Here is a 15767-nt window from a genome sequence, read left to right as displayed (position 1 = left end):
CAGAGCGTCTACCGCCACTGCCTGTGGGTCTCTCAACCTGGAACGGGTGGTCTTCCATGACCCCCATAGAGGGAGAATAAAATAGTGTGGCGCGCGTAGCGCGCCACCGTGCCCGTAGCGTGGCGAGCGCAGCGAGCCCGCATGGGGCTCATTTGCGCTCGCCACGCTGTCGGTAAGCCGGCGGTCGGGCTCCCGGCGCCGGGAGCCCGACCGCCGGCCAGCCGTAGTGAACCCCCTGGAACAATACCACTTGAGCTTCTTGTTGAGACAAGAGGCCATCATATCGATGTGTGGATGTCCCCACCGACGTGTCAAGCACCTCAACACTTCCTGGTGAAGGCCCCACTCCTCCAGGTGCAGGTTGTGTCTGCTGAGGAAGTCTGCTTCCCAGTTGTCTACTCCCGGAATGAAGACCGCTGACAAAGCCACAGCATTTTTTTCTGCCCAGAGGAGAATTCTTGACACCTCTGACATTGCTGCTTTGCTTTTCGTTCCGCCCTGTCAGTTTATGTACGTTACTGCTGTCACATTGTCCGACTGGACCTGAACGGCCCGATCGTGAAGATGATAAGAGGCCTGCAGAAGGGCGTTGTACATGGCCCTGAGTTCCAGAATGTTGATTGGAAGGGTGACTTCCTGACTTGACCATCTTCCTTGAAACTGCACCACCTGGGTGACTGCTACCCAACCTCTGAGGCTTGCGTCCGTGGGTAACAGGATCCAATCCTGAATTCCGAACCTCAGACCCTCGATGAGGTGAGAATTCTGGAGCCACCACAGAAGGTAGATCCTGGTTTTTGGTGACAGACGGATCCTCTGGTGCATGTGAAGTTGCGATCTGGACCATTTGTCCAACAGATCGAACTGGAAGGGTCTTGCGTGAAACCTTCCGTATTGAAGCGCCTCGTAAGAGGCCACCATTTTCCCCAGAAGGTGAATGCACAGATGCACCGATATCCGGGTTGGCTTCAGGACATCCCGAACCATTTACTGGATTACCAATGCCTTTTCCAACGGAAGGAACACTTTCTGCGACTCTGTGTCCAGTATCACTCCCAGGAATGGGAGCCTCCGTGTTGGCTCTAGGTGAGATTTCAGAAGGTTCAGAATCCACCCATGATCCTGGAGAAGTTTGGTTGAGAGGCCAATGCTGTCCAGCAACCTCTCCATGGACGGCACCTTTATCAGATGATCGTCCAGGTACGAAATTATGTTCACTCCCTGCTTGCGAAGGAGAAACATCATCTCTGCCATCACTTTGGTGAATACCCTCGGTGCCATGGAGAGACCAAATGGCAGGGCCTGGAACTGTTAGTGACAGTTCTGCAGTGCAAACCGTAGATAAGCCTGATGAGGCGGCCAGATCGGAATGTGATGGTACGCATCCTTGATATCCAGAGACACAAGTAATTCCCCTTCCTCCAGACCTGAGATCACCGCTCTCAGAGACTCCATCTTGAACTTGAACAATCTTAAGAACGGATTCAAGGACTTGAGGTTCAGAATTGGTCGTACCGAAACGTCCGGTTGGAATAGTACCCCTTGTTGTGCAGATGAGGTGGAACTGGAACAATGACTTGAGTCTGTACCAGTTTTTGGATGGCCTGCTGTACAGTTATACTTGCCTCTTGTGAAGCTGGTAAGCTTGATTTGAAGAATCTGTGAGGTGGGAGGTCTTGGAACTCGAGTCTGTAGCCGTGGGAAATAAGATCTATGACCCTGGGACCCCGGCACAAACTTGACCAGATGTGACTGAAGAATTTTAGTCGGGCTCCCACCTGACAACCCTCCAGGCATCAGAGTCCACCGTCATGAGAAGGCTTTGGGGAAGCAGAGCCTGAGCTCCTGCAGTTGCTGGTTTGCGTGGTTTACCTCTTGCACCTCTGGAAGACGTAGAAGCACCTCTGGAATTTCCCTTAAACTTGGCTGTCCGAAAGGACTGTAAATTTAAAGATGAATAAGCTTTCCTGACTGGGGGAGTTGCGGAAGGAAGATACGCAGACTTACCCACAGTAGCTTTGGAGATTCATTTGTCTAGTTCATCTCCAAACAAGGCCTCTCCTGTGAATGGCAGGCCTAACACACCTTTTCTGGAGACCGCATCAGCAGTCCACAAGCCCCTGCATGCTGACACTGCCATATCTGTGGAGCGTGCATTAAGCAAACCAATCTCTTTTATGGTTTCCACCATAAAGTTCACAGAGACCTGTATATGCTGCAGGAGTAAAACAACATTTAGCAATGGCTTTTGTGATCCATGCACATGCAATAGTAGGGTCTTTGGGCCATCCCAGCAGCTGTGTACAATGATTTGAGTGAAGTCTCAATATTACGATCTGCCGTATCTTTTAGGGAGGCTGCACTAGGGACAGGCAATACAATTTTATGTGACAGCCTACAGACTGATGCGTCCACTGTCGGTGGATTTTAATATTTTTTCCTATCCTCTAGTGGAAAAGGAAAAGATGAGAGCAACCTTTTAGGGATTTGAAATTTCTTATCAGGATCAACCCACGGTTCTTCAAACGGTATTTAATTCCTTTGAAGCAGGAAAAGTGACTGAGGACTTCTTTTTTACATTAAAATAAGATTCCTCACAGTCTGACACCTTATCAGGAATTTGCAGAACATCTCGGATAGCCTCTATTCCCTGTGACAGGCCATCCCAGCAGCTGTGTACAATGATTTGAGTGAAGTCTCAATATTACGATCTGCCGTATCTTTTAGGGAGGCTGCACTAGGGACAGGCAATACAATTTTATGTGACAGCCTACAGACTGATGCGTCCACTGTCGGTGGATTTTAATATTTTTTCCTATCCTCTAGATAGGACAGGTAGCATCCCCCCCTCCAAATCCATCTCACCCGTCAGCGTCAGACTGCAGGATATGGGCCAGAGATCGTTTTTGCGGACAAATGGGAGGGGACTGAGATGCTGGTTTGGGGACTGAGTATTCATAAACTCATCCACAGTCTGTCTTTAGTATTGCGTCTCTTTCTCATTGCGGGATAACTTTGTAGAAATATTTGAGATCATTCCCTTAATGGAATTAACCATTGCCTGACAATGTAAATGTGACAGCACACACACACACACACACACACACACACACACACACACACACACACAGAGGAAAAGGTTAAGCACAATTAACCCAAAAAGAGCCCTTCCTGCCAAGCTTAGCCGGGTCGCAGACTAAGTACCCTGATAGGGGACTTAGTACACTAATAAACGCTCCCCCCCTGCTATGACCCCCGGGTACCGCTGAGGTAATGTGGAGTCTCTACAGAGGAGCTGTGCTTCCCTGTCAGTCAGCGTCTGTGTGCACTGCAGAGGGAAAATGGCGCTGGTGAGCTGCTAGATCTGCTCATAGTGAAGGTCCCGCCCCTTCAATGGTGCGCAGTCTTCTTGCTTTTTTTTATACTGGCTGAAGTAATCTGGTGCTTAAAATGGAGAGAAAACCGTTTTAAGGCTGTTTTTGCCAGTGTGGGTACTGTGTACAGTGTACTGAGATGCAGCTGTGTACTGTATCTGGAGACGCAGTCCGCCCCGGTTAGAAACCGTGCGTCTCTGTACTCTCATGCCGCCATAATGGCCAGCGACCCACTAGTCGGGACGCCGGCTTAGTACTCACCACTCTTCTTTCTTCTGGCTCTGTTAGCATGCTGCGGGAATGTACGCTCGCTGTGGTGGGGCTTGCGAATAGTTCCCTCAGGAGCTCAGTGTTCTGTCAGTGGGGAACGGGACCATTAACCCTTCAAGAGGTTGGGCTGTTCCCCCACCTAAGTCCCAAGAAGCAGGCAGGCTGGTGCCAAGCAGCCCTGCCTGAAAATAACATATAAAATAAATGCAGAAAACTCTTCAGGAGCTTCCATAAGCATGACCGGCTCCTCGGGGCACATTTTCTAAATTGAGTCTGGTAGGAGGGGCATAGAGGGAGGAGCCAGCCCACACTATCAAATTCTTAAAGTGCCCATGGCTCCTAGTGGACCCGTCTATTTCTATGGTAGTAAATGGAACCCCTGTATCCTCTAGGACGTAAGAGAAAATAGGATTTTAATACCTACCGGTAAATCCTTTTCTCTTAGTCCGTAGAGGATGCTGGGGATGCTTCAAGAACCATGGGGTATAGACGGGATCTGCAGGAGACATGGGCACTTTAAGACTTTGAATGGGTGTGAACTGGCTCCTCCCTCTATGCCCCTCCTCCAGACTCCAGTTTAAGTAACTGTGCCCAGGGAGACGGACATTTCGAGGAAAGAATTTATTGTTAAACCACGGTGAGCAGCTTACCAGCTCACACCTCCAGTATGCTGCAGAACGTGGCATTCAATAGAACACCAGCCGACGGCATGAAGAATATGCAGTAAATGCTGACATAAAGCATAAAACAACCTGTGTGTAAACACAACCAATAACAGCATAACGCATGCCACGGCATGAATAACGTCCTCAACAGGCTGACTGAAACGCAACCCACCTTGTGTCTAACCATCCCCAATAACTGCAGAAACAGTACGCACTGGGACGGGCGCCCAGCATCCCCTACGGACTAAGAGAAAAGGATTTACTGGTAGGTATTAAAATCTTATTTTCTCATACGTCCTAGAGGATGCTGGGGATGCTTCAAGAACCATGGGGTTTATACCAAAGCTCTAGAACGGGCGGGAGAGTGCGGATGAATCTGCAGCACCAATTGACCAAACAAGAGGTCCTCCTCAGCCAGGGTATCAAACTTGTAAAACTTTGCAAATGTGTTTGATCTCGACCAAATAGCAGCTCGGCAAAGCTGTAATGCCGAGACCCCTCGGGCAGCCGCCCAGGATGAGCCCACCTTTCTGGTAGAATGGGCCTTCCCGATTTCGGTAACGGCAATCCTGCCGTAGAATGAGCCTGCTGAATCGTATGACAGATCCAGCGTGCAATAGTCTGCTTGGAAGCAGGAGCCCCAATCTTGTTGGGAGCCCACAGGACAAACAGGGCCTCTGTTTTCCTAATCTGAGCCGTTCTGGCTAAATAGATTTTCAAAGTTCTGACCACATCGAGAGACTTCGATTCTGCCAAGGCGTCAGAAGCCACTGGCACCACAATAGGCTTGAAACGATGAAACCACTTTTGGCAGAAATTGCTGATGAGTTCTCAACTCCGCTCTATCAGCATGGAAGATTAAATAGGGGCTTTTGTGAGACAAAGCCGCCAATTTAGACACCCGACTTGCAGATGCCAAGGCCAACAGCATGACTACTTTCCAAGTAAGGAATTTCAACTCAACCCTACGCAAAGGTTCAAACCAATGAGATTGCAGGAACTGCAACACCACATTAAGATCCCATGGTGCCACTGGGGGCACAAAGGGAAGTTGGATGTGCAGCACGCCCTTCATGAACGTCTGAATTTCTGGAAGGGAGGCCAATTCTTTCTGAAAGAAAATAGATAAGGCCGAAAGTTGTACTTTTATGGAGTCCAACTTTAGGCCCGCATCCACACCTGCTTGCCAAAAATGGAGCAAACGCCCCAGCTGAAATTCTTCAGTAGTTCTTGGATTCACACCAAGACACATATTTTCTCCAAATACGGTGGTAATGCTTAGCCGTTACTTCTTTTCTAGCCTGAAGTAGTGTGGGAATGACTTCACTGGGAATACCCCTTCGGGCTAGGATTTGGCATTCAACCGCCATGCCGTCAAACACAGCCGTGGTAAGTCTTGATACACGCAAAGACCTTGCTGTAACAGGTCCCCTCGTAGAGGAAGAGGCCAGGGATCTTCTATGAGTAATTCTTGAAGATCTGGATACCAAGCCCTCCGGGCCAGTCCGGAACAATGAGGATCGCCTGAACCTTTGTTCTTCTTATGATCTTTATCACCTTCGGAATGAGTGGAAGCGTAGGGTACACATAGACCGACTGAAACACCCACGGTGTCACCAGGGCGTCCACCGCTATTGCTTGAGGGTCCCTCAACCTGGAACAATATCTCTGACGTTTCTTGTTGAGGCGAGACGCCATCATGTCTATTTGAGGAATTCCCCAACGACTTGTCACTTCTGCAAAGACCTCTTGATGACGACCCCACTCTCCTGGATGGAGATCTGCTGAGGAAGTCTGCTTCCCAGTTGTTCACTCCTGGAATGAAGACTGCTGACAGAGCGCTTGCATGTTTCTCCGCCCAGCTAAGAACTTTTGTGGCCTCCGCCATCGCAGCTCTTTGTTCCGCCCTGGCGGTTTATGTACGCCACTGCTGTTACGTTGTCTGACTTAATCAGGATGGGCAGACCGCGAAGAAGAGGTTCCGCTTGCCGAAGGCCGTTGTAAATGGCCCTTAATTCCAGAATGTTTATGTGCAGACAAGCGTCCTGGCATTTTCCCTGGAAATTTTCCCCCTGTGTGACTGTTCCCCAGCCTCGGAAACTTGCATCCGTGGTCACCAGGATCCAATCCTGGATCCCGAACCTGCGTCCCTCTAGGAGGTGAGAACTGTGCAGTCACCACAGGAGCACAGGAGAGAGATTCTGGTCCTGGAAGATAGGAATATTCCGGTGCATATGCAGGCGAGACCCGGACCACATGTCCAACTGGTCCCGCTAATACCACTCTGGCATTTAACCTGCTCACTTAATGGCCTCGTAGGCCGCAACCATTTTTTTCATCAACGGAACTTATTGATGGATTGACACTGTTGCAGATCTGACCCAACTCTGAATCCTCAGAGCTTTTTCCACTGGAAGAAACAAACTCTCAACAGTTCTGTAACTAACAGTATTCCCAACGCCGACAACCGCGTCATTGGGATCCACAGTGATTCTGGCAAAAATATAAAAACATACCCCCCCGGGATACAATCTCGGGAGTGTACCAAGAGCGCTGCTTCCACCACAATTCCTATACTATTATATTATTTCACAACCGGTTTTATATTCAATCTTTTTTATTTATAAAAATAGTACTCTAAATAAGCACAGATAAAAAGAATTTCATCATACATAATACATGCTGCAGCATAATAATTAATATTACAATTACAACCAAAAAACCTAAGAGGCTTGTTTGTATCCGGATCTGAGGCTTATGTTAAAAACAATTTAGCTGTGTAATGTCCACATTACATCAATATGTCCCAGTAGGTATAATAAATCCTTTCATTTCATAATCTCTGTGATCCAAGATTGATCCAATTAATAGGTGTATAAATCTTCAGATTGTCCCAAATTTACTTGGATTTTTAATAATGTGTGCACACATATATATTCTTTACCTTCACATTTGTTTATCATACGGATATTGATTTCACCTCCAGTGCTGGACTCTTTGCTGTTACGGTTCTCCTTTAATAATTGCAGACATCAATCATCGTATGCTTCTGCTCACAGTGCTCAGGCTCCCTCTGCTGGTATTTGCCCGTATTGCAGTTTACACTGTGTGATAGTGTTGCTGACCCCGTGTTACAGCGGTCCGGAGGTGAAACCTATTACCACGGTCACTCGAAAACGCGTTTCTCTGCCTTGATGCTCCCTCAGCGGCTTCCTCAGTTCAGGAGCCACCACTTTGTTGAAGAACTGTCAGGGAGAAAGCAACATTTTGCACCACTTGTTTCTTGACCTTGCCGAACTCAGGAGAGCGTCCCAGTACAGAATATTAATGACACTTTTACTATCGAAGGAAAACCATCATACCGCCATCACTCCGGTGAAATGGTAATGACAATCCTGAATAGCAAACCCAGGCAAGCCTAATGTGGAAGAAACCGCACTTAGACCCTCTTTCTCCTATTACAGATTGGAGATCCCTGCCCTGAGAGATTCCATCTTGTAGTTCAACTTCTTAAGTAGAAATTTTTGGGATTTTAGATATAGGATCGTTCTGACCGAGCCGTCCGGCCTCAGAAGTACGAAAAAGCTTGAACAACAGCTTTTTTTTGACCGGGATAGCAGGACAATGACCTGATCCTGACACAACTCTTGTATGGCGTCGCATACTACCTCCCCGTCCAGAGGAGAATCGGTAAGGTCTATTTGAAAAAACAGTGAGGGGAATCGTCTGGAAACTCCAGTATGTCCCCCTTGGGACTCTATTCTCAAACTCATTGGTCCATGTCCATACCAGGACTGACTGAAGAGTATTAGACGTGGACCCACCGGTGTGGGCTCCCGCAAGATAGACCCAGCGTCATGCGGTGGATGTGGCAGAAACAGAGGATGATATCTGCTTCTGCGAACTTGAAAAAACTGCTGACCTCTTACCTTTTCACCTTCCTCTACCTGCAAAGAAAGGGAAAACCGTATCCATTCGGTCGAAATGACTGCATCCTACAAAAATGCGTCACCAACCGTTGTGGGAGAACATATGTCAAGAAGGTAGACTTACCAGTGGTATCTGCCGAGATCAACTTAACAAACCATCCCCAAACCAGGTTTCACCTTCATAGGGAAGAGACTCCAGTTCTTCTCGGAGTCAGCTTCAGCATTCCATTGGTAAATCCACAACACCCTCCTAGTCGAGACCGCCATGGAATTGGCCCGCGAACCCAAGAGTCCCATACCTCTTGTAGTCGCACAGCAGTATGCTGCAATGTTCTAGATATGACCCAACTTAAGGACTATCCCCTCTCTCCCCAGGGTAATTATATCGGATGACAAGGTAACTGACCATTTCTGAATACAAGCACTCCCCCATGCGCATGTAATGCAAGTATAATCAAAGCATATAATTAAAATATCACTTAGCTTCCTGTAAACGATCCTTTGTGACAGGGCATCATGCAGAACAGGGGTTGACTCTCACTTTATTCTATCCACGGCGGGAAAAGAATAAACATTTGGGCTCCTCGTGAGGATTTGAAACCATCTTGTCACGGCTGACCTAGAGCTTTTTCAACAGAGCGACCAGCACATGAGAAGGAATAACTTTACTTCAGCATTCATTATAAATGTTAATATGAATATACACATTTAGATACACATATACCCACATATCTATCTTTATATATCTATATATATCATAAATATAGATTTTTGTCAGGAACAGCAGGCTACCTAGTGACGTTAATACGTTCTAAATGTGTATGAAACATGTACTGAATGCCAATGTTGTGGATCTAATCAGGAAACATCATGGTCGACATAAGAAATAGTATTCGTGTCGATATCAGTGAGTAGTAACTGGGCAAAATAACATCTTTGCGACCCCGAGGGGTCTGAGGGAAATATTTTGCGAATATTACGCCCTCCACCAAAATTACTACGTCTGTGTTCGAGCCACAGATCTATGCAACCGTACCATACACACATATATATATATATATATAAATATATACACACACACACACACACACACACACATACATACATACATACATACAGGTATAGCTTTCTGAAATGCATCACATTATCGTGTCAATTTTTACCCAGTCAGATTTGTTGGTGCCGACAGGGTCACCCACACACGTCTGTGTCTCCCATATAGTTTTCTCTTTGGAAAAGCATACATCTACCAACACGTTGACACTTATTTACATGAACCAAGTACCATCAGGGGTCGGCGGTGCCGACAGACATTCCCATAGCCGTTTGTGGTAGAGCACGCAGCCTCAGACATGTCGACTATAAGGGATAGTGTCAGGGAAACACAGAAGACGTTTACCAGCTCTTTTACACCACGCTAATTACATATTGTGCTTTATTTTTAACATACATTGCACTAAACAACTGTGCCCCCCCGCTTTTCACTGTGATCTGTTCAGCAGTGCTTTGGGAGGGCCAGCGTCTCTGAGGAGAAAATGGCGCTGGCTAGAGCTGAGGGCTAAGCCACGCCCCCTTCATGGCACGCTTCAGCCCCGCTATTTTCTATATATTTATACTGGCGGGGGTCTGTATTTAGTGCCCAGGCACTTAATATCTCTCTTGCCAGTCTCTATCTGAGGTATACATGCTGCCCAGGGCGCCCCCCCTGCGCCCTTGTAGTGCCGCTTGTGTGTGGGAGCAATGGCGCGCAGCGCGGTACCTCAGACACTAAACTCTTCTGCCGTCACTGAAGTCTTCTGTTCTTTCACTCACCCGGCTTCTTTGTTCTGGCTCTGCAAGAGGGGGGAAACGGCGCGGCTCCGGGAACGAGCAGCTAGGCGTACCAAGTGATCAGACCCTCTGGAGCTAATGGTGTGCAGTAGCCTAAGAAGCAGAGCCTTTGAACTCACAGAAGTAGGTCTGCTTCTCTCCCCTCAGTCCCACGATGCAGGGAGCCTGTTGCCAGCAGGTCTCCCTGAAAATAATAAACCTAACAAAGTCTTTTCCGAGAAACTCAGTAGAATTCCTCAGTGTGTGACCAGTCTCTCTGGGCACAGAATCTAACTGGAGTCTGGAGGAGGGGCATAGAGGGAGGGGCCAGTTCACACCTATTCAAAGTCTTAAAGTGCCCATGTCTCCTGCGGATCCCGTCTATACCCCATGGTTCTTGAAGCATCCTCAGCATCCTCTAGGACGTATGAGAAATATTTGCTGCTTTGAAGGTCCCAATGAGCACAGTGGCCTCCATCATCCGTAAATGGAAGAAGTTCGGAACCACAAGGACTCTTCCTAGAGATGGCCGGCTGTCTAAACTGAGCGATCGGGGGAGAGGGGCCCTAGTCAGGGAGGTGACCAAGAACCCGATGGTCACTCTGTCAGCTACAGCATTCCTCTGTGGGGAGAGGAGAACCTTCCAGAAGGACAACCATCTCTGCAGCAATCCACCAATCAGGCCTGTATGGTAGATTGGCCAGACGGAAGCCACTCCTTAGTAAAAAGCACATGGCAGCCCGCCTGGAGTTTGCCAAAATGCACCTGAAGGACTTTTAGACCATGAAAAACAAAATTTCTCTGGTCTGATGAGACAAAGATTGAACTCTTTGGCGTGAATGCCAGGCATCATGTTTGCAGGAAACCAGGCATCGCCATCTCCAGGCAAATACCATACCTACAGTGAAGCATGGCGGTGGCAGCATCATGCTGTGGGGATGTTTTTCAGCAGCAGGAACTGGAAGACTAGTCAGGATAGAGGATAAGATGAATGCAGCAATGTACAGAGACATCCTGGATGTTTTTATCCAGAGCGCTCTTGACCGGTTTCTGGATGCACAAAAAAGTTTTTTTACACACAAAATGAGCATTATATTTTATCAAAGTATTCGACAAAGAAGCCTATGCAAAATTGCATGTGCTCATACCACTTGGTGAAGCAGCTGGATCAATCTGAAGCAGGTATGTCTTCTACATGCTGGATGATAGTGGCCACTGTAATTTCTGGTCACTCAAAACTAATCTCATGCATCTTCTGCTTGATTTGTGGGAACAAAAAGAAATAGCAAAGGGCCAGGTCTGGACTGTACAGCGAATGGCCCAGAAAATCCACCACTATTGTGGACTTGCGGGCAGGTGCATTGGCGTGATGGAGAAGGGCACCTTGAATGCAAGTTCTTGGATGGCACCTGGATATAGCACTTGGGAAGGTATTGGTTGGTGTACCAATCCCCAGTGATAGTTTGCTGCTGCACAAGTGGTACGTTTGCTACATAATCAGTCTTGGCCACAAAAACAGCTACCATCTACTGGGCCACACTCGCTGACGTTGTGACTTCTGTGGTGGCGCACTCCAACTAGGATTCACGGAGCCAACTGTTTGATCTCTGAGTGGAAACTGCAAATCCAGTATTCATCGCCACTGATTATCTACCAGAGTTTGAGCATCCGCCATCAAACCTGGCCAGCATGTTGTTGCACCAAATCACCACAAGCCTCCTTCTGCTCTTGAGTCAGCTGATGGGGCACTCAGCACACAGAAATTTTGCTCAGGGCAAGCTTTTCGTGGAGTATCAAGGGCTTGCACCCCCCGATGAGATGCCTATCTCCTTCTCAAACTGGGCAAGTCGCCCTGGCATCTACCTCAACTATGGCCCGCATGGCAGCAACAATGTCTCCCGCTCTGAAATTTTGCAAACTACTCAAAGACAGTGGTTCAGGACAGCGCTTCCTCTCCAAAAGCAGCTCACAGTCTGTCAAAACTCTCCTGCTGTCGGAGACTACTCCTTCCTGTAGTCGTAAACGATCATGGCTCTCCATTGACTTCTGTTGAGCTCCATAACGACTTTGTGAAGGAAGTGAGCATGCCGACTTCTTCGGTGCCCAGTGCTGCTTATATACAGTTCTGTGCCTTGACATTTCACAAAACCCTTTGGTCAAAGATTACAGTTCACAACCAGTCATCTTGGGAAACTTAGTGTACACCCCTCATGTAAGGAAATATGAGAATATAGCCTATGTCGACATTACTCATAGACCGTGATTAAATATTAACATATTAGAATCTTGACATACCGTCCCTCGTGACTCCATGGCTAAATACCTTATCCTGACTGGTGCAGCAGCAGCTCCAACGGAGGCTTCCAGGTCCTGGAGGATATGTGACCACCACATCAAGGCGAGGCCAGAAATCCTTTGGCATTTTGGTATTTCTTTACTATCCCTGATCCGTACCCCCTAACCCTCCCTTCTAGATCCAAACCTTAACCTCCAGCGCCCCCCCCCCTAACCGTAATGAAAACATTCTGACAATGTCGATAATTCACCTGTCAACATTCTGAGAATGCTAAAATGCCGACAGGCATCGTGTCCGCAGTGTCTTCACCAGAAATGTAGACCTTGTTGTGTCGACATAGTAAAGGTCAACATTGTTATTTTCAAGCTTTTGACTACATCCCATCCTATACATACAGTATGTAAAGTATCAAAATGTACATACTGTACTGTGGTAATGGGCCATTGCTCCTATGCTGTATTTAAAATAAAAGATTTATACAGCTGGTGTAAGCAAAGTATCATTAGTTGTAGCAGCTGTATAAAAAATGTGTCTAATAAGGTTAAATAATGGGTGGATCTGCTTTTAGGAAGATTTGAATGCTGCTCCTATTGGTATAGTATACCTGCACAGAAAATAACTAGTTCAGAGTACTAATGAGTGTTCACTTTTACTGGGGGAGAGTGTACAATAGTAAACAGTATTATTGCAACATGCATCAAACGGGGATATAAATTATGGTAAAAAGTATTAAAGGAGAAGACTGTTAGTGAAAATGCTATATATACATTAGATGCAGCAGTATGTCAGTCCATTAATGTTCATTCTAGCACCCTGCACCTCTCACAACCCATGCAGTTACTCCTTTCTGCCTGGGGTGTTGCTCTCTGCTCTGGTGCTTCTAGCAGACTCCTGTCTGTATCTCAGCATGGAGCTATAGATCAGCATGTGATAGAAGCATCCGGAGCAGAGAGTGACACCCCAGGCTGGAAAGAGGAACTGCACGGGTTGTGAGAGGTGCAGGGTGCTAGAATGAACACTAGTCTATAATTTGTAGCAATACAAGAAAAAAAACACAGAGTGCGCAGCCAGAGTAATGTTACCACTTTCTCTGACGCATGTTATGGTGCCCACACACTGTGCGATTCTCACATGCTATTTGATCTTTTTAGTTCAAATCGCGCCATGTGTATTATCCCTTGCGATGCACGCTCCTGTGTAGTCCATATTGCAAGGCAAAATAGTATGTGCAGGCAGGTATTTCTGAACTACATCGCATACATTACGTATTGTAGTATTGTCAAATTCGGGTGTAGTTCAAATAGCATGTAGTTCAAATAGCATACACCGCTAAGTACAAATCGCATAGCACACATCGTATAGCTCAAATCGCACCTAGCACAGATGGCACAGTGTGTGGGCACCAATAGGCTTAATCCCAACACCTGTTAATAGTTCATGATTTATGCCTTTAGCTGCTTTGAAGTCTGGGAGTATAATCTGGATTTAGTTTATTTGTGTGTAGAACGTTGTTTTGAACTGCCTGGCAGTATCTTCTTGGTTACATGGAAGATTCCTCAGATAGCCTGCTGTTGTTGCAGGGGCTAGTAAGAATAGTGTTTTTTGTTTTATAGGAACAGTGACTCCTGGTACGGTTATTTCGCTGCCGTCCTCCTACTGTAAATGTGGTGTATGCTTTCAAGTAACACTGATTTTAGTGATCCACATTGTAAAGACAGGATTTTTTTTCTTTAGCAAATTGCATGCTCGTCACAATGTGTTACTGTTTTTCTTGAAATCACATTTAAACAAATCTGACGTTATGCACCATTCAAAACATCTTAGTACCTGCAAGCATTTGGATATTATATGGTATTGAAAGGGTTATTCATTCATCTTCACAGTTCATATTTTAATTTACTCAATTTAATTATTTCTTAATTAGGCATACATTTGCAAACTACAAACAATTTTTATGTACTCTATAATCCACAATACATTTGCAATGTATTTACTAATTGTTTGATCCTTCTTGGTTCAAATACTTATTTAGCATGATCTTCAATACATTAGTGCATTTAAGTGATCACTGCTACATTTTAACGATATAAACCAGTGACACAAATGGCCATTCCAATTTCCTTGTAAAATCAGTATTACACAATATACTTTTTTTTAAAAAAAAGGTATGACTGCAGTGGAATAAGGAACACTGATATCCTGAGACTTACCAGATTTTGATTTGGCCGAGATTTTAGTGCAATCTATTTTATATCTTTAACTGCATGTTTGACAATGTCTGGAAGGTAGCTCTGGTGCACTCCCAAACTTTAAGAATGGTAGACTTTGATGTGTGGATATCCAATGTATATAAGGAGTAAATAGAGGGAATATAATATTCTTACATGGTTGAACTAGTCTTGATAATGGTCTCCATGCACGTTAAACAGCCCTTCTACTCACACCTAGCGTCGAGTGTCTTGCATCTTTTTCCATCTCAATTAGTCTTATTTGCAAAATGATACTAATAAGACACACATGCAGCTTATGCTGATTAAAATGATATGCGGTATGCCTATATTCTGTGTGTGCGACCATGGCTGTATCTGCATACAAAATGGTACGTTACAGTGTTTTCCTAGAAAACATTGTATCATACCATTTCACAGTCAGACGCTTACATGGATGCTGCATACCATTTTAATCAAAGTCTGCTTGTGCGTCCTATTTGCAAGATTCGTGGTGTATTGAGGCAAGATGTATGAGAACATCTGTAGGTGGACAATTGTGAAATTTTGACAAAGGCACAAATTTTACATATTAAAGGTAAATGCAACTTGCACAAACTGTACGTCCTATATTTTCTTACTGTACACAATATATCTTCATTTTCTGTTTGGGATATAATTGAATAACTACAGATTTGCTCAACCTCATCGCACACACGACTATTCATGAATGTGACTGGTTCACCACAATTAGCGTGCATTGTACGAACACAAGTGCGACTATTCGCACCGGTGAGTGTAGTCACTGCGGCGATACGTCCCAACAATAATAGGTGGCACATCTGTACAAATTAAAAGCCAATCATATAGAAAGACATAACCCTAAAGACTGGAAGATTGTCAGAACTACAGTCACATTATTATGACCACCAGCTGATAGAGTAACCGCTGTGTGCAGCACAGACAGCAGCTAGATGGGCTGTACTGTCATTTTAGACACACATCTGGTAGACCCCAGGTTCATTTTGACGGTGAGCTACTCCACTGTAGTGTGTTGGTCGACACTCATGCACCTTTGTAGCAGACGCATATTTGCACGATAAAGCATGGAACCTGGCACGCCAAGAATGGAAGTTTGGCGCGACTACAGCAAAAGTGTACAAGGACACATCTGGACTGCATAATACGAAATTTGTCCTTATTGAGAATCATATTAC

General features: G+C 45.9%; 1 protein-coding gene across 2 annotated transcripts in view; it reads right to left on the bottom strand.

The window, feature by feature from the left end:
- The window catches only part of LOC134909670 (probable ATP-dependent RNA helicase DDX43), a 575661-nt gene that overhangs the window by 94246 nt on the left and 465648 nt on the right, over positions 1–15767 (bottom strand). The window lies entirely within an intron of this gene.

This window comes from Pseudophryne corroboree, chromosome 4, assembly GCF_028390025.1.
Source record: "Pseudophryne corroboree isolate aPseCor3 chromosome 4, aPseCor3.hap2, whole genome shotgun sequence".
Taxonomy (NCBI): Eukaryota; Metazoa; Chordata; class Amphibia; order Anura; family Myobatrachidae; genus Pseudophryne; species Pseudophryne corroboree.
This window is presented reverse-complemented; position numbering and strand designations above follow the sequence as displayed.